The sequence below is a fragment of the Eptesicus fuscus genome, chromosome 13 (assembly GCF_027574615.1).
Source record: "Eptesicus fuscus isolate TK198812 chromosome 13, DD_ASM_mEF_20220401, whole genome shotgun sequence".
NCBI classification, from domain to species: domain Eukaryota; kingdom Metazoa; phylum Chordata; class Mammalia; order Chiroptera; family Vespertilionidae; genus Eptesicus; species Eptesicus fuscus.
Genome location: NC_072485.1, coordinates 45949572 through 45969765, shown reverse-complemented (window position 1 = coordinate 45969765; position 20194 = coordinate 45949572). Strand labels below are relative to the sequence as shown.

The following is a 20194-nucleotide window of genomic DNA, read 5'->3' as shown; positions in this document are numbered from 1 at the left end:
CCTAGAGCAGATATTTTGGTCTTTGACTCCCGGTCTTTTCTTTTTCTCATTTTACTTTTTTTTTTCTTTATTGATTAAGGTATTACATATGTGTCCTTTTCCCCCATTACCCTCCCCCCTGTTCTTATTTTTTAATTGGTGCCAAACTCAGAGGGCATTTAAGGGGTATAAATAATTACCACATCGCCCACTGAATCTGTGTCACTATCAGTAAAAGAAGAACTGGTCACCCCAGCCAGTTTGGCTCAATGGATAGAGCATCGGCCTGTGGACCAAAGGGTCCAGAGTTCGATTCCAGTCAAGGGCATGTGCCCAGGTCCTGGTTAGGTTGCATGCAGTAGGCAACCAATTGATGTGGTTCTCTCACATGGATGTTTCTCTCTGTCTTTCCCTCTCTCGTTCACTCTCTCTAAAAAGATCAACGGAAAAATATCCTTGGGTGAGGATGAAAAGAAGAAGAAGAAGGAGAAGGAGGAGGAGGAGGAGGAGAAGGAGGAGGAGGAGGAGGAGGAGGTGGAGGGGAAGAACTGGTCATTGTTGATCTATTTGGCACATTGGTGACCAAGAAGGAATCTCTGGGGGTCGATTCCTGGTCACTAGCAAGGAGGCCCCCACAGCATCCTGACTGACAGCCCTACCCAGCCGCGCGGCGCCTCTGTCTGGGAGCCTGGCTCCCTAGCAACCTGCACATGACCCTGTAATTCACTTTTCCAGGTAGGGTAATGCCAGGAAGGCAGTCTGGGAGGGCAGGCGTTTGTGTTGTGGCCACTGGACAACGCCTGCCAAAGTGAATTAGTCCACTGGTGCCTGGTTTACAGATTAGCCTTGTCGGTTTGGTCAGCATGAGTCAGGCTCTCAGGCCACAAGTACAGGTCAATTGAATAGATAAGGAAGGAGGGTCTCTGAGCCTGCAAGCTGCCCTCCCAAGAAGTCTTTACCTCTATTCTCTGCTGTCCACACCTGCAGGCCCCACGGCAGAGAGAACCTACCCCGCTGACAGGAAGAAGCCTGCCCGCAGTGTGTCTCTACAACCCCTTCAAAGAAAGAACACACCCTTCAAAGAAAGCTCCTACCGTCCTCCTCTCACAGCAAAGAACACACACACACACACATACACACACACACACACACACACACACACACACACACACAGATTTACCTCCAGGGATGAACAAATGGAAAAAGATAGACAAATTCAAATATAGCCTCAACCTGACTACTTCCAAGACGTTTCGGCTCAAAACCACCAACCTAAAAAATATAACCAGCCAGGGGTCATTTAGAGCTGGGTAATGAGTAAGGAGATTCATTATACCTTCCTTCTACTTTTGTATAGGCTTGAATTTTTTTTTTTTCAGTAAAAGATTAAACAAACATGCACACATACCACTTAGGGAGCCTGGATTTTCCAGAGGGAGTCACAGGACCCCACCTTCCCTTGCTAGGGACCAGCAGAACTGAGATTTGAACCTAAATTCCTGATGACTCATGTGGTGTTCTTCCTACAGTGCCATTCAGACTCCCTGAAGGTCCTAATATCTAACCAAACTCTCATCTCCCCATCCTTCAGCCCCACCGCCTCTCACCTGGACTGCCAAAGCTGCCTCCTCCCGGCTTCTTACTTCTCGCTGACTCTTCCTCGACCATCTCTTTCCCAGTGCAGACAGGATATGTTCCGTAAAGCTTGGGACATTATTACTCTGCCCCCAAACCGCCCATGGCTCCCACCATTTCAGGAACAAAGCTGTCTTCTGGAGCTTGGCCACCAAACTTCTCCAACAAGGCCCACGCTCCCAGCTGCACATCTCGCCTCGCTCTCAGGTCCAGTCACGATGGGCCGCTGCCTGATCCCTAAATCCAGAAAGATTTTCCCGTTTTCTCTACTTCCTCTGTTTGAGATGCTTTTATCCATCTCTGCTGTCAAGTTCTACCCATTCTAGGGTTTTCGACACATGCGCCAACCCCAGGAGAAACCTTTCCTGACACCACTACCCCCAGTGCTTGAAGGTGCTGGATGCCTCCACGCTGCTCCTACCAGACCTGGCACCCACCTTTATCATCTCACTTACATGCTGTTTATACGATTCCTCGATCTGTCTGTCTCCCCTTCTAAATGAAGAAGCTTGAGAGCAAGGAGTAGGTGCTAGTCTCCCTTCTGTCCTCAGAGCCCAGCAGCGAACCTACAGGTGCATGCTTGGTAAAGGTTGGCGGGCACAAAATGTTCAAGGTGTGTGTCTCTGAGTGGTGAGAAAAGGGAGAAGGGAGATGTTGGGGGAGGTCAGCTTCCTGAAATAAGGGTGGGCAGTTGTCCTTAGCAGCCTCTCCAATCTCACTCTCTCCAGCCTGATATTCGGAGTGGAGGCAGCTCTACCATATGAAGAACTTGGCTGTGCTTGGGCCTGGCATGAGCAAGAGACATAATAGATGAATGCAATTATGCTCCCGAAGGACCAACAGAAGAGGATGTAACTGCCCCTGACAGAAGATAAAGCCAGGCGTTGCTCCTCCTATTATTTTAGAATGCTAAGTGACAAGAAAAAAAAAAAAAACAAAAACAGATCTGAATTGGAAAATTTTCTCTATCATCTAGAGCAAGCATGCCAAACTCGCAGCCCAATGAATATTTTTGCAGCCCAGCCAATATAACGGTATGTAAGGAACATTTTAATAAAAATTTCATAATTTAATTTTTACAATATCCTGTTATACATAATTATTAATAACTAACTACAATGTTTGCTAATGACTGATTACTATAATCGTGTTGCATTCATTTTCCTTACACGCAGGCGCACCATTCCTCTCCACTAATACTAGCAGTGAATATTTTAGCAGCTGATTGCCACGTCACTAGTCTTGTACTGACTTGTTTGGTGTACGCAACAGGAAATCTTTCCATTTCGGAGAACAAGAAAAATAGGTTTATTTTCGTTACGCTTATTAATTTGTGCAGTTATTCAGTGTCTGATAAGTTAATGTTCAAGAAAAAATTTTAACTTTTATTAAAATGTTTATTATTTTATGTTAATGATTACTCATTTATTTCAGCCCTTTGTATTCAGCATGTCTCTATCGAAATAAACCTACGTTTCTATGAAAATTGAAGCTTTTGTTTTTTTGTGGCCCACATAAACTTAAACCCTGTTTGTTTGGTCCGTGTTAGCCTCTGAGTTTGACATGCTTGATCTAGAGTGTTCAGGTGCCTCCTGCATAACCTTAGCCTGCAGCTAGCTACCTCCTACAAGCCTCCCAAGCTACCTGGGGAGGAACACAGGCTCCGGAACTTAGCAGGCTGTAGGCAAATGCTAACTGCATTCATCAACATTTAGTCTGTATTTTGAGCATTCATTTCAGCATTTGCTAAACATTTTAATTTTGAATTAATGCAATAGTTTTTCTTTGGCATTAAAAAAAAAAAGTTTAAACCAGTAGGAGACCAAAGAATCAAAGAATTTCCTTAACGACAGGTAGGCTGTGTGCATGAGTCATTTCTGTGTGACCCAGAAATCCCCCATTTGTACACAAACTCCTGCAGATCAAAGAGAGGCTGGCTGGAGGATTACACTGCTCCAGGTCTCCCCTCCCTGGGGGCCCAGAGTTCTTGCTCCTGGAAGTCTGTCAGCCTGACCCCAGTGAGGGAAGGGGGCTTCCTCTGTCAGCCTCGGTGAAGGAAGGGGGCTTCCTCTGTCAGCCTCAGTGAGGGAAGGGGGCTTCCTCTGTCAGCCTCGGTGAAGGAAGGGGGCTTCCTCGGTGGGCCTGGGCTGGATGTTATCAGCAGGGTATTAGCACCTCTGTCTTCTCTGGAGGGTTGAGAAGCACACAGGAACCAGATGAAGACACCACACAGAACCCACTGCTGACAGAGCCCAGACTACAGGGGACCCGCTCTGCCTGGACTTCCCTGGGCTGAGCCTTTGGACAAGGCCAATCAAGCCTCCTCCACTGGCTGGGCTGGGGCCCCTTTCTCCCTTGGCAGGACCAGCAGTGAATGCCTCTCCATCCCTCACCATGACACTGAGCCTTGCCCAATGAGGGTCTTGGAAATATCCTGTTATTGGGCTAAATTATGTCCCCCTTCCCCAAAGTCATATGTTGAAGTCCTAACCCCCACTACCTCAGAATATGACTGTATTTGGAAATAAGATCTTTAAAGAGGTAATTAAGTAAAAGTGAGGTCATTAGGGTGGGCCCTAATCCAATATGACTGCTGTCCTCATAAGGACACAGATGGGTACAGACGGAAGATCATAGGAAGGCTCAGGGAGTAGATGGCCATCGAGAAGCCAAGGAGAAGGGCCTCAGAAGAAAACCAACCCTACCAATACCTTGATCTTGACTTCTAGCCTTCAGACTTGTGAGAAAATAAATTTCTGTTCTTTAATCCACCCAGTCTGTGGTACTTTGTTACGGCATTCCCAGCAAGCTAACACATGCCCCGGGATCTTGAACACTCGGCGAGACCATCGGAAGAAAGTACAACTCTTCTCCAGAGCCGTGGGCCTCTATTCTCATCCATGGGTGCCCCTTCCTCTCAGTTTAAGGGAGACCTCGCTTCACATCTTCAAACCTTAACACCCAGGTAGGGCCAGTTCCTGAGAGTCCTTTATTTTCTTTGTAAGTCAGCTCTGAGGCAGTTGAACCTGGGGAGCAAGATCACTTAGCAAGGCCAGACTTGGCAGCTGCAAGGACAAAACCCCAGGGTCCCTTGACCTGACCAGCTGTCAAACTGCATTCAAGGAGCCAAGAGCCCTCAGACCAGCCCTCTTCTCTTCAAGCCAAGTCAACAACTCCAGCATATGCTGGGGGAGGGAGGGGCGGGCAGGGCTGGGCCCCTACCCTCAGCTCACCAGTCATAAGACACTTGCCACCTGGGATCACTTCCCTCCCCTAAGAGCACTTAGGCCAGAGAGAGGTTGAGGGACTTTCCCAGAAAAAGTGACCCAGAAATCCCCCATTTGTACACAAACTCCTGCAGATCAAAGAGAGGCTGGCTGGAGGATTACACTGCTCCAGGTCTCCCCTCCCTGGGGGCCCAGAGTTCTTGCTCCTGGAAGTCTGTCAGCCTGACCCCAGAGAATGAAAACCTCTGGGGGCCTCTCTCCCTTTTCTCCCCTCTTTTTTGTCCATAAAGCTGGGCCATTATTTTCCCATAGGAGAACCCCGATAGTTCCTCACACTTCAAGTGAAAGGTGGCGACATCCGTGTGACTCAAAAGAGCCACAGGAGGGGAAGGCAGTACTGATACCAGAGTCCCCACTCCCAGCCCAGTCCATCCCAAGCCTTCTGCAACTCCTTTCTCATTCATTCCCCTGAAGGAGGAGAGGAGCAGGACGCAGTGGGAAGAGTCCAAGCTTTGGAGTCTGATCGACTTGGGTCTAAATCCTGGCTCTACTACTTGGAGCTGAGTTAGTGTTTGACCTTGGGTAATACATATTAACCTCTTGGGTTACTCTGTAATGGAGATAAGAACACCTGCCCCACACAGGGCTGGTCAGAGGGTTAGGAGAGAGGAGAGAGTCAAGGACCGCTCAGGGCCTGGCCAGTAAATAAGCAACATGGGCCTCTCCCCTCTCGGAGAACAGGGCCCTAACTGCACTATTCCAGAAGGTGGATTTAGCCAGGACCAAGACCCCTTATCAGGGCCTGTATGTTGAGATCAGGGGGAAAATATATGATTTTGAGAAGTTGCCAAATCTCTTGCAGCTGGCCTCCCAATTAGGTAGATCTGGGGGGACAGCCACTCTGCACAAGCTCTGAGCTTCCTCTCTCTCTCTCTAGCAGAGTGAGACACTGTCTCTCTCTAGTGTCTGCCACGAAGGCTGGGCACCAGGCTCCTACAGCCTGCTCCTCAGTCATCCTGCCAGTCTCCCCAGGCGCCCAGCTTAGGGACAGTGAGCAGGATTCATGATGATCAAGGCCCATCTGAGCGCAGGCCCCTGGCAGAGAAATCATAGCTGGGGAGATGACTGGAGAGACTCCAAAGGTGGAGGCTGTAGCTGAGGCTGGGCTCTAGGGGCTGGGAGAGGCAGGCCAGATCCTGACATGTGTGAAAGGCTGCAGCCTGGAGCAGGAGGTGTCTGGCCTCGGGAGGCTCACTGAACTCAGAGGTGGCCCAGAGAGATGACAGCCTCGTACTTGTGACTCAGAGAAGCCCCACAATTGCTCCTAGTGGGCATCACACACACAGAACACCGGGAGATACTGAGGGAAGGTTTCCACACTCGGTGTGTAACCGAGATGCCGTGAGATGTGCGTCTTTCCCATGAACACTATTCGTCATTCAACTGTCACTAGGTGTTTTTTTAAAATTCTCTTTCAATTATACTTAATCATGACATTTGAGGGCTCGATTTGTGACCCTGAAGTAGCTCTTGAGTTTCCAAAGTGCTCATGATTAGTAGAGCTTTGTCCCACGTGAAGTCCCCTGAGTCACTGCAGCCCAAATACTAACTAGGGAGCTCCCCCCCCCCCCCCGGCCCAGCTTCCCGGGATCGTCTTAGGCTTGCTCTCTGGGCTGAGGGAAACCTTCCCAGGAGGAAGCCTGGAGCACCCAGGGCCACCCTGAGGACAGAAGCAAGGGCTGGATCTGGGATGAGCTCCAGGAGGAAGAACAGGCTGGACAGACGATGGGGTCCTGGGCAGACCTGCTCAACAATAAGAACGGGCTGGCTCTAAGGGCACAGGATCAGAAAGAACCCAACTTCAGCAGGTGGCCACTGCCAGCACCCACTTGCTCAGAGCCTGAAAATGTCACTGTAAAAACAATACTTTCCTTTCACACAGGTATCCCAGCACCCACTCCACACCCCTGCATGGGCAGGCTCCCAGCAAAGACTTGCGGAACTGTGCCGACTGCTCCTCTCCACCCCCACAGCCCAGCCTGGGTCACTGCCCCGGTTACTCTGACTCCCATCCCTCACCTCACCCTTCCCACCCACTCCACAGTACCATCTCGCTGACCATCCCTCCACGGCTGACACCCTGGGGTCCTCAACAGGTGAGGTGGGTTGTAACTTGTTACTAATGATAAAGTAGCTAAAGCCAAGAATCTTTTTGTATAAATTAGGGAAGACTCCCGATTATCTTGCCCCATTCTAATATACTTTCTTGAATGGCAAAGAAAAATAGAGGAATTCCGCCAGGAAATCAGCAACAGTACTCAGAGAGTAACAGTTTCCATGATGCCATGAACAACAAAGTAACTTCCTACTATATTCAAGATTTACATCCTAAACACACACATGTATGTATACAGATATATTTATTGGGGCCGGGTGTGCATCATAACAATCTGGCCATGTCCACCAAATGCTTCTCTAAGATTAATGTTATCTGGCACGTGCACACCAGCCATCTTCCTGCCTCCACATGAAGAGCTGATCTTCACAGCAAACTTAAAACGAAGTAATCTGGACTCTCAGCCTGGTGGCTATATAGGGTGGAAAGAACGAGGGTTAGGGACCGGGTAGACTGTGCCAAAATTATCACCAAATAAGGAACCATGGGAAAGTCACTTATCCAGAGTCAGTTTCCTCCTCGGTTAAAGCCCTGAGAGGCTCTGTGCTCGGTGCTTGATGCACGGTGAGCACTTCATAGATGAACACTTCAGCCCCGGGCTCCCTATGTAACCTCACTTATCCTCAGTTCCAGCCAAACCACTGGCTGTTTTCCACCCATGCCCCATAATTTACCACCCCTATGCCTTTCCCTGGGCATCGCTGCTCCCTCTGCTAGAAATGCCCTTCACCCCCATAGAAAGGGATGTCTCTGGTCCTGTGTTTCCTTCAAGACACATATCAAAAGCCACCTGATCAGTAAGCCAGGCGCCCCAGTATTTGCTGTGTTTTCTCTGCAGTTATTACTGCCTGTTTTGAGGAAGGAGTACAGTCCTTAAATTTCCTCCAGGCAGGGGACATGTTTCATTCCTCTCATGTTCCCACCATCACAGTATTCAGCACAGAGGATGATCAAAAAATCACTTGGTGACTGAAATAATAAACGAGGTCACAAATCTATTGACTTTAGAGTACCTCTGCTCCTAAAAGAGTGAGCATTTCCCTAGATGCAGTGGGTCTCTTCTGACCTTGGGGCTTCCATAGCCTCCCGTCCCACTGCCTTTCCTGGCTCCCTTCCCTGCCACCCAGGCCAGGATAGCCTGCCCCTCAGACATCCACGTTGCTTAACCACAGCACTCTGCATCCTCCATCCATGCACCCCACCCAAAACCTCAGCCCATGTGAATAAGGCCCTGCTGCCCACAGCCCTTCCCACCTCCTCTTGGTGTGGGAAGCTTGCTCTGTGGCCCAGACTGCAGACAGCCAGAATTCCCAGTGTCTTGGATGCTGTGAGCCCAGTGCCCCAGACCACATGGCCCTAGTTCTCCGGGTACCAGGATGCTGTGCTCTCAAAATCTTCAAGGAGGGGGAGTCTATAAGAGCCTTCATGTCCCAGTCAGGTGGTTGGACGAAGGTGGGTATCAGCAGAGAATACGCGCAGTACAATCACTTGTTTGGGATCACAGCCTCAGTTTCAACCCACAAAGAGCCTTTCCTCTCTCCCAACCCCTGTTCCCAAGCGGGACTAAGCCTGGGACTCAAGGCAAAGCAGCTTCTGCACAGCTTTATGGTTTCCCTTCCCCTGCCCCCCATCCTCATTCCACCCTATAGTTGCTGCAAGTCATCTCTGCTCAGAAGCCATCAATTACACCTCCCCCCACCCCAAATCCTGCAGCACTTTAACCTTTCAGCAAACTCTGCCTCCCCTGGTATTTCACAAACTTCCCTCTAGTCCAGTGGTCGGCAAACTCATTAGTCAACAGAGCCAAATATCAACAGTACAATGATTGAAATTTCTTTTGAAAACCAATTTTTTTAAACTTAAACATCTTCTAATGCCACTTCTTCAAAATAGACTCAACCAGGCCGTGGTATTTTGTGGAAGAGCCACACTCAAGGGGCCAAAGAGCCACATGTGGCTCGCGAGCCGCAGTTTGCCGACCACTGCTCTAGTCAATACTGCTTGGCCAAGACCCTCCACTACATGCTTTAAGACAGCTGCGTGGCCCTAGGGATAAGCTCAAGTTATTCAGAATTTCTCACCTCATCTCAAACCTACTTCCTCTTTTATACCCTTGACCATCACCACCATGGACTCTCAACTCTGCCCTCTGAGCACCACAGAACATGGCAGCTCCCTGACCCACCTGAATGAAAATCACAGCCACAGCCTGGTGTCTTTTTGTCTGTCCCCAGGTCCTTCCCAAGCTTACAAGGCAGGGACTCCAGCATTTAAGGTTCCCCCCTCCACCTGCTCCCAAAGTGTGCTGTCCAGGGTACTACCTCCAGGTGTGGCCAGTCTTGGCCAGTGCAGAGAAAGGGGATGAGACCCCAGCAAGATATAAACCCAGGACTTCTAGTAACGCAGCCAGTTTACATGGGCTTCTCCACATGGTCAGGTAGGATATTGATTTTAGAGCCTAAAATCAATTGATTTTGGAGCCCAATGGCAGGACTTTGCACTTACCCCTGCTACATCTCATCGAGCTGGTGTGGGCTCTGAACTCTGTTTGCTGCCCTTGTGCTGAACTTTGGTGACCGGCCATGTGAAACCAGGCTGTGTGCATTATCTCATTTAATCATTACCAAAACCAAATAAAATAGGCCCGTTCCCATGGGGCAGATGAGGAACTTAAAGCTCAGAGAGGTAGAGACGTGCTCAAAGTAGCAACAGTAAGTATGTGTAGAGTTGGGATTTAAATGGAGGCCTCTCTGATTCGAAGTCCATGCTCTAGAGCAGGGGTAAGAATGTCAGGCCCATGGGTCATATAAGGCCCTTGAAATCGTTTGGTCTGGCCCTGCCAAGGCAACCACTTCCAGGCAGGACTGGAAATTCAATAAATCTAGGAACTTTTTCATAGCAGCATAAATTTATATTAAGTGAATTATATTAAGTGAATGATGTTATAAATATCCAAATAGCCCTTGGCAGAAAAAAGTTTCCTGCCCTAGCTGGTTTGGCTCAGTGAATAGAACGTTGGCCTGTGGACTGAAGGGTCCTAAGTTCAATTCCAGTCAAGGGCACATGCCCAGGTTGTGGGCTCGATCCCCAGTGAGGAACGTGTGGAAGGCAGCCGATCAATGGTTCTCTCTCATCATTGATGTTTCTGTCTCTCTCCCTCTCCCTTCCTCTCTGAAATCAATGCTCTAGAGCTACCAGGGTTCTCAGAGAGTAGGAAGGCCAAGTCCCCGTGGTGGAGAAAAGCTGCTGCCTGCCACGCTGGAAGTGGGGGTGTGGGGGGGCAGGAGGAGTCAGATTCCTTCTCTCCAGAGCAGGACAACAATCCCAGCTGAGGCACTGTGCAGTTCCAATGAGCCGGCCCAGAGAAAACCTAGATGGACACGCAGGGTGGCGGTTGTTGTTACTGGGTGAGCAGCCTCGCATCACAGAACCAGATGTCTTGGCTGGTCGCAGGAAGAACTTATGTAATAAAACTTTTTCATGACATCTACTCAAGGTCAGGTGTCAGAGCCAAGAACTATGTCTTTGCTTTAGCAAACTGTTAAATTAGAAGAATCTGCCTTTCCTACCCAAATTCGAGTTCTAACTTCACCCCTCCCCCTTCTGCAATCCATTCTCCCCAGTCCGACATCCCCTTACCTGTCCTGGTTCCTTACAGAATTTGGAATTTGATACCACACGTTCCAGTGTGCCTGGGACACTCCTGTCATTCCAGGATCCCATCCAATTCAGTATTTGTCCACCTCCTTTCACTCTCAAAAGCGTCCCTGATAGGACAATAAATTAAGTCTAACATTCTGGGACCTTAAAAAAAATGACTTTACTTCTCTGACACCTGTTTCCCCTCCATACAATGGGAATAACACTACTATCTCATGAGGCAAACCCTTTGTAAAGTCCACCAAAGCCCAAGCCCCACCCCATCCTTTCCTCTGGAGGCAGCTTGCCGAGGGGCCTGTCTGCACCTCTGTTGTCTCCATGGAGCAGTGCAGCTGGAGCTGGCTATTCATGCGAAAACCTCTCCGATTCTTGTGTTGGGGAAAGGAAATTTGCCCCTGAAGAGAAAGGAGTTGCCACATATGCATGCACGGAATAAAGGTAACTCATTTGCGGTCTTCCTAGAATGAGCTGTGGCTTAATCCCTACAACACACCACTTGGCTCCTACATCACACACACACACTCAGAGAGAGAGAGAGAGAGAGAGAGGGAGAGGGAGAGAGAGAGAGAGGGAGAGGGAGAGAGAGGAGAGGGAGAGGGAGAGGGAGAGAGATTGTCAAACCAAGACTCCTTCTGGCAGGGCTCCCTGGGCCTTTCTGCCAGAAGCAGGTAGGAGGATTTTGCTAAGACCTCTTGGGACACCCAGAACAGTCACAGGAGTGGCTCCCCAGGCCACAGTAGTGCCTGCCCAGCTGAGAGGCCCAGCTACATCTGACTGGCACATTCCATCCATGCTCACAAGTCACTATAGACTTATGCCTTTACTCAGGAGTCAGAGCAGAGGAGTTCTGACTACGCTACTAAAACACACTCCCGGCAGCCAGCAGGCACTGGCACTCTCCAAGCAGGCATGGCCACCCTGAGATTTGGATCTCCTCCTTCCCTATGCCTGTCCTCAAGCAGGAAACAGACACGGGTGGGTTTGGTTCCAAGCCATCACAATGGAGTATTGCACTAAAGCTAGTCGTAACCTTTTTGCTGGTGAAGGGTCTGCCTTCAAAAACACAACATCTGTGAAGCACAACAAAGCCAAGCTCAATAAAACCAGGTATGCCTGTGTATCCAAATCAGAGCCACCTGGGCACATGGAAGCAGCTGTAGGCCAGGGGGGAGGCCAGGACCAGGTCAATTCCCTGTAGCTTCACCTGGGTTAATGGAGTCTTCCTGGAGACTTGTTAGTAGCCCCTCCATCCACTCTCTTCTGCATAAGTCCTTCCTGAGACATGGGCAACCCAGATCTCAAGTCTGCACTCTATGGCTATCCCTGATACTTCAGAATGGGTGAGCAGGCTCGTGAGATACATTCTGGTCTTAGAAAAAAAAAAGAAAAGAAAAAAAGGAAAACTCAAAACAAGATGAAGCAGAAACTTGCCAAACCTAGTTACATAGCTGAAAAGAGCCAAGAGGCTTAACAAGTTTTTGCTCAAAGTCAAATCCCAGCATTTATCGTTTCTTTGTTTTTATTTGGCAATCACCACACATCCGGCAATAATCTAAATGTTTTCATCTAAATGCATTAATCCAGCTCTGCCTTATCAAACAGGTGAACACGGTGCCCTGGCAAAGGCAGGGCTTTATCCTAGGATGCTGGAGGCTGAGGAGCGGGGCTGGGCAGAGAGGTGTGGAAGGGAGGGGTGAGCGGGGAGGAAATCCAGCCTCAGGCCACTGAGTCTCTGGGCAGCAGAACAGATTCTGGATTAAGTCCTCTCCTCATCTGACAGCCTTGGCCCTCCACCAGTCATCTGGATCCCTGATCCTGGCCCTACCCCCAGGCCCCTGCGCGGAGGAGGCCCTCAGGGCTGGTTGCCTTTCCCCAGATAGGCTCCCCCGCTGCCATGGACCCCACTCCAACACTACACAGGCAACTTCTCATGACTGACTGGATGTGTCCCTAAAGATTGTCTAGAAAAAAAAAAAGGTGTTTGGATCTTGGAATTCATCTTTCCATAGAACTGATAGATTGGTGGGTGCAGTCCCAGAAAAACCATTTAGTATACATGCTTCCACACCGAGCACTAACAAGTATGAGTGCTGATACCATAAAAGCTCTCCCCACTTCCCATCAGCCCACATACAGCCAGGCCACAGGACAGAAAGGAGGACTCATGAGCCTTCACACCCACCCTGGCACTGGCTGCCAGCAGACACTTCCCCACTGAGTCCTTGACCTATAAGACTCCAGCCTTAGCTGTCCTGAAGGCCGAATTCACCCAAGCCTGGTCTCTCCCATTTTTTCATTGCTTAATGGAATCTCCATCTGGACCTTCTGGCAATTTCTCACTGGCCAAACCCACTGTGCTCCAAAGGAAAGAGCCCAAGGCCAGAGGACCAGAAGGCCCGGGCTCTGTCACGAGCAGCTGAGCCTGCTTCTGGGCTTCACCATTCTCCAGAGTAAAAATATAAGGGGCATGCAAGAAACTGCCCATGGCTCCCTCCTGATTCCAGAGACTCAGCCACCCTCATTTGCCTTTCCTCTTCGAAGTCCCTCCAAGCTCTCATGCTGCTAACAATTGCCTCCTTCTTCTCCCAGCAAACTAGCACAAAATGTCAGTGTCCAATTTGACTCTTTTCTCCCTCCCTCAAATCCAATCAGTCACCAAATCCTTCAGGATTTCTTGGCAAGCTCACTCACTTCTGTTTCCTCTTCTCCATCTCTACTGCCATTCCCTTGATTTAGGTCTTAATCTCTAATTCAGTGGGTTAGTCCAACAGCGCATTCTCACAAGAAGTTCCCCTCTCCCTCCAATCTGCCCTTCCCCACCCTGAATCCTTCTCAAAGCACAGCTTTCACAAGTCTTTTCCATATTCAAAGACCTTCAATGTCATCGGAATAAAATTTAAATTCTTTAGCTCCAACTTTCAAGGCCTTCTATGATCTATCCACAGCCTAAGGCTATAGCCCCACCTCTCCTGATGTCCCCTCTCCAACTCACCCTATGACTCTAGCCATGTGGGCCACTCCCCATTGGGCTTGTCCCAGTCTTTCAGGTTCTGGTCTTATTCCCTCCCTCATCTCCTACACAAAATAACCTGCCCCTTAACCCTTTACTGAGGCAAACATTGCAAAACCAGATAGCTCAAGGCTCCCGTCTGTCACAAACTCTTCCAGAACATCTGCCACGTGTAGGCTGCACACAAGGGCTGATGCAGCCCTAGAGCAGCTCAGAGTTTGCAGGGTGTGTGGATAGAGATATGCAAATGAGGTGCCTAAGTACTGCAACAGAGATCTGTATTTGATGCTATACATATGCAGTATTAGAGAGAAGAGTAAACATGATGTGGGGGTGGGGGAAGGAGAGGTGTTTCAAGAGTTTGATCTACATTAATGTGAAGGATTAATAAGAGTTAGTTCATCTGGCAGAGCAGAGACCAAAGGGCCTTCCAGGAAGAGGAAATAGTATATGCAAAGGCAGAGAGGCACAAAGGATAGAGGGGGGACAGTGGAGATGCAGCTGGGGAGCTAAATTATCGCCAGCTTCTGCAGAGCCCCGGATGCCATACAAAGATGTTATACTTTCTCCTTTCAAAGAGGCAATCTTATCCCATCTGTGTCTAGACTTTCTTTCTACAGGTGTGTTACAGAGGCCAAGATTACCATACAACAGGAAACATGGCGATTAAAAGCATCAGGCACAATGAATGCTCAGTTATCAGTGTGCAGACCAGTATATGTGACAGAGAGAGGAAATGAAAGTAAGAATGATCAAGGAGCACCAAAGCAAGAATTACCTAGAAGCACGAAACAGGTATCACACATTTCCTGAAGACAAAGCTGAGAGTTAGCAGCCCCCTGGAACTCTTGGGGCCATCTGGGTCTAAAGCTAAATAGATGCTCTTGGACAGCACCTCCCAGAAGATTATTTACCTGGTGCCTGAGAGATAAGAATGGGTCTCCTGCCGAAACCGGTTTGGCTCAGTGGATAGAGCGTCGGCCTGCGGACTGAAAGGTCCCAGGTTCGATTCCTGTCAAGGGCATGTACCTTTGTTGCGGGCACATGGGTTGTGCAGGAGGCAGCTGATCGATGTTTCTCTCTCATCGATGTTTCTAACTCTCTATCCCTCTCTCTTCCTCTCTGTGAAAAATCAATAAAATATATTAAAAAAAAAAAAAAAAGAATGGGTCTCCTGAAGATCCACAGGGTTGAACCAGACCTGGCTTTCAGGGGACCATCATGAGATACATTCTGGTCTTAGAAGTATTGAAGCCAAAGAATGATGCCAAGAAACATAAAGTGGAACTGTTCTGAGGAAGGAGGAAGCAGGAAAAAATAGTGACTCAGGAAAACACAAAGCTGCCAAATGTTTTAGCCTAGCTGTGCCCACACCAAGAGGTGACAGTGTCACTTTATTTTTCCCCTGAGTGTCACCTCTTGAATGGGGGTGCCCCGTCTGGGAGCTTAATAAATGCTTAAATGCTTCCCAGTGTGTTCACATTAGCCCTTCCTTCTCATATTTTGCAATAGGGACTCCACCAGAGGATTTTAAGCAGGGAAGTGTCATGAACAGATTTGTATTTCAGGAAAACAATTTTCTGATGGCCCGGTAAAAAATAACTTCAAATCTTACCCCAAATGTTATAGTCCTAAGTGCATGCCATCCCTCCTCCAAAGCTGGACTCTCTTTTATAAAAAAGATATTTTTTTTATTGATTTCAGAGAGGAAGGGAAAGGGAGTGATAGAAACATTAATGATGAGAGAGAATTATTGATTAGCTGCCTCCTGCATGCCCCCCACAGGGGGATGAGCCCAGAACCTGGGCATGTGCCCTGATCAGAAATCAAACTGTGATCTCCTTGTTCATAGGTCAACGCTCAACCACTGGGCCACACAGGCCGGGCCAAAGCTGAATTCTCTCAGAATCGTTCTTCCCTCCTCTCCTGGCCTGTGCAGTCAGTTCAAGAGACTGACAGGGCTTACTCCCTAGCCCCCTGTCTTATAGATTCTCTCTCCTGCCTCAGTTTCCCACTATCTCACATCAAATATAAGGCCTCATCACTTCTATCCAAATTGACTTTCCAGGGTCCTATCTGGGGTCTCCACCCCCAGTGTCTTTGCCCCCTGGTCACTGCTTCCCACAACATTGCCAAGAGTCCACCACAGCCGGTCCCACCCAGCCTTCACCTGGGGAAATCAGCATCACCTGGGGAAACTTGGTTAAAAAAATCCCAAACATACTTACTAGGAATAGTTTAAAAGCTCCCCCAGGCGATTCTGAGGCGTAGCCAGGTTTGCAAACTACAGCTCTAAATCCTGGTTATAGATAGTGAAGGGCTCTCACAACCTAGGAACAGGTTAGAAATGCAGAATGTCAGGCCACACCCTTGACCTAGAGATCAGAATCGGCATTTGAACAAGATCCCCAGGCGATTCTTAAGCTTGTTACAGTTGAAGAGCACTGCTCTAAAGTGTTGCCTGGCCATTCATCCCACAATACCAGTATTTACTGGGTTTTCTCCACATCAGATTAGGGTTTGGAAAGCTGGGAGGGTCTAGGGCAAAGGTTCCTGACTTTAAGTTCACCGAAACATCCATCCTTCCCCTGCTTACGGCCCATTATTGGCTTCCATGCTTTCAAAGTCCAGACTTCACCACCTGCTGGGACCATGTTTTTCATCCTTGTCAACTTTATGGCCTACCACCCCATAGGGGCCCAGCTGGACAACTTGCCACTTCTCAGGGCTAGCTGGTGCTTGCCGACTACACAGCTCCCACAGCCCAGGCCAGACACTGCCCACGTCTGCCTGGAGAAACTCAGGAAATATTCTCTGCGGTCCATTACATACATGACACCCCTTTGTTGACATTATCCCAGATTTTCCCTGCTCAGATGAAAGATAGGAATTCCCACAACTCTTTGCTCATACCTCATGCACCGGGTAAATAATCCGGGAGGTCAGCACACTTGCTATAGCTACCCCCGTACAGAAGTGACCATGGTACTGTCTGTCTCCCCACCAGCAATAAGCTAGTAACTGGCACATCCTCAAATCTCAAAGGAATAATAATAATGTGTTAAATTTATCACCCACTTCAAAGTCATTTAAAGATGAATTTAAGAAGAATACAAATGGGCTGCCTCTCTTAAGCCCCAAAGAGGAACATAATCTCGAAGTCAAATAACATTCTGTGTTTTCCATATACAAATAATAACCACAAGACTGAACATGCTGAAGATGAATTCATTATTTCTACAGCCAATCACCTTTCTGTAGTTGGGCATTTTACTTCACAAAAATGCAATAAAATTTGCAAACACTTCAGGTTCGTATTATAATCAATTAAGGAACTGGGAGAGGAAAGAGAGAGAGATGAAGAGAAAGACAGAAGTAGACCCAAACTGGAAAGGGAGACGGATCTATACCAAATACCCAGCTGCTGAAAATGTAAAAACATAATACTCTGGATTTATTTTTTAAAAGAATTAAAAAACGACTAGAATGCCTGTTTCGATCCCACCCAAACTTGGAAAAGTTCTGGTCTGCAGCTATATAACTTTATTTTTATCTGAGCGAAAACTGGGGTCTGGAGCGGGGATGTCAGGAGGGAGAGGAGGAGCCCACTTTCAAGTAGGACCACCCCCTGCCTGCTGTCTCCTGGGAGGCAGTGGCTCGAGAGTTTCAAAAGCCTGTTGCATTTTTGCGATTACAGTATAGAGTTGGTCTCCGCCAAGGCTTAGCACCCGGACACACGCTCTGTCAAACACAGGTTTACTTGGGCAAACAGACCGCAAACTTCCCGACCACCTTGGGCTCTCTAGATTACGCTGCTGCCCCAGCTGACGGAGCAGAGCTGACATACCACACAGCACTGAAGGGACGACCACACAGCGCATCTCCAGGGACATCCTAGCACCTGTAGCGGCGCAGAGTGTCCCTAGTCCCGGGCAGAGTAGGGTGCAGGCTCGGAGCAAATCCCCAGGAGTTATACCGTCCTCCCAGTCTTCTGGCCAGAGCAGGGGAAGAGGGTCCCCGTCCTCGCGCCTGGGACACGCTCTGACGCCATCCTGCCACTGACCTCCACTCCGCGGGTGGGTCTAGGATCTGGGGGCTCTCCGTGTCCCCGGCAATGCCCCTGCGGGGTCTGCAGCGGGCCTGGGGGCGTGGAGAGAGCCCACTGACCTGGGTGCGGGACTCCGCTCCGGGCGGCTCAGGTGTGCGGGCCGCTCCCGTGTCCTTCCCACCTCCGAACATGAGAGCTGAGAGCCGAGTTGCAGGTCACTGACCCACCGACCAACTGACCGACCCACCAGCAGAGCGACCGGCGGCGGCCGGGTCTGGAGCCCACGTGACGGGGGCGGGGACCCACGGAGGCTCATCCCGAGGCGCCCGCTCCCCCCTCCCGCCTTTCTTCCCCTGGGACCGCCCTTCGGCCACTCCCCCACCCTCTCCCGCGCCGCTGTGAACCGTAGGACCTTCCTCCACAGGTTCGGGTTCCGTAAGGACTGGCCTTGTCACCCCGCCCCTTCGAACCTGCCCCAGCCCAGGTCCTCCAAGCCCCGGCCCCGCCCCCGGCTGCGCTCCTCGCTCCCAAGCCCCGCCTCCCCCGAAGACCACGCCCCTCCCGGGGCCCCGCCCCGCCCTGTCACCTTCCCATCCCCGCACCCTTCCCGCCCCGTGAGGCCGCCTGACGGTTCCCGGCTCTCAGTCCGGGGCTTCTCCGGCCCTTCGGCACCATTCCCCGGCGGGAAGAGATGAAAACGGGGAAGCAGAGAGGGAATTCGTGTCGCGAATTGCAGAGGAAGAAGCCACAGAAAAACCGATTAGAGGCACCAACTACCCCTTGGATGTCCGGACTCCCGGACCGGTGCGATTCTGTCCCACTTGAGGTTGGCCAGAGGGAAGCCTCTCCTTCCCGGTCTCCCCGTCCAACCCCAGCCCGCCCCTCAGTGTGGAAGGCTCTGAGGCACCCGAGGGTCCCCATGCACTTGAGTCCCTGGACTTGGGGTGGAGGTCCTTCTAGTGGTCAGCGCCATCTAGAGGCACGGGTGCCCTGTCTTGTGAACAGCTGAGGACAAGAAGCAGCTCCGGGGGCCCAGCACCAAGGCTGGGGTCCACAGGCCCAAGAAAAGCGTTGACGGTCTGACCCCAGGAACGGATCCTAGAATCTGGGCAGGACCGGGCCCTGAAGACCCAGTCCAAAGCCTTCCCCTAGTGTCTGGCCTGAATCCCCTTTGGTGGGACTGCTAGGCTGTTGCCCTGCCTAGGCCTCCAAGCACTAGTTGCTCGGTTCAGCTGATTAAAATCCCTGTGTGGGCCTCAGATGGCAGCGACACCAGGGACTCTGGCATAGTCCCCAGCTCTGGCAGGAGTCACCACAGACCTGGCCTCAGTTTTTTTTTTTTTTTCTCTCTCTCTCACTCTCTACGTTTCCACAGGCTAAAGTGTTGACAAACGCCACAAGACACATCTTTTTTCAAATTACCCCGGTGGTCTGAAATTACCAGTGTGCCCAGAAGATGCACACATGAACAGAACTTAAGCCAGCCTGGCAAATATGAGACTCCGGCCACTGCAGGAACCTGGCCAGAAGCAGACTGAGGGCAAAGCCAGCAGAGGAAGGCTGGGGCCCACAAGAGTTGTGTTACAGCAGGACACCCTCCAGCTCTCTTTCACTTCCTTAAAATAGCAGCAGGGAGGCTTCTGTGGAGGAGGCTGCCACAGTTCACACGAGTTCATGGGTGTTCCCAAGTCCCACATGTCATTGCCCCACGGGACCCACTGCCCAGCCCCCAGCCCCCAGAAGATGCTAATCTGTTCTCAGAACTATGCCATTACTGTTTTTTAAAAATCACTTTAAAGAATGGTGTCAGTCACTGTCTCTCAAGCGTATTTGCACTTTGGAACCACTTTGGAGGAGGGGGACTCAAAAATGTATCCGAGTCCCACCTCCAGAGGTTCCGATTTGATGGGTTGGGGGTTTGGCCTGGCATCAGGATTTTTAAAAGCTCCTCAAGTGATTCTCATGTGCAGTAAAGTTTAAGAACCATTAGTATAGGTCATAGGGCCTTTAATCTGGACTGAAATCCAACAAAAACCCCAGAGCTAAGAGGCGATTTACCTGGAAGAAGCGAAAAGTGTACAAAAGTGGCACATTAACAGGGGCTTCCTGGGGAAAATGTCTTGGCCTAAAGGAGTCATTCTAGCTGCAGGAATTTCAGGCACCATGTGGGCTGTTAGTCAACAGTGCGCCCTGCAGAGCTATCAACTCAAAAACACAAAGCATATCACAGATGAAAGGCAACCTCTCCTCCGTGCTTCCAAAGGAACCATGTGCCCAGCACTCGCACAAAGCCCCACTCGCTAATGACTCCACTCTCCCCTCCTCTGCGAGACAGCTCACATCCCTTCTCCCTGGGAAATAGGTAATCTTCTTTTACCCATATGGTAGGGAATGTCGCCAAACCCATGGACCGGGACATATCATCATGTTTATGCACACCTGCCTCATTCCACGATGGA

The 20194-nt window shown here is 49.9% G+C and overlaps 1 protein-coding gene across 1 annotated transcript in view; it reads right to left on the bottom strand.

Annotated features, from left to right (window-relative positions):
• Positions 1-18016, bottom strand: part of LOC129151310 (liprin-beta-2-like) — a 47120-nt gene extending 29104 nt beyond the window's left edge. Inside the window, exon 1 of the mRNA XM_054725680.1 lies at positions 17855-18016. The gene's annotated coding sequence lies outside the window, so the exon portion shown is untranslated. The remainder of the gene's footprint in view (positions 1-17854) is intronic.
• Between the last annotated feature and the right edge of the window lie 2178 nt (positions 18017-20194).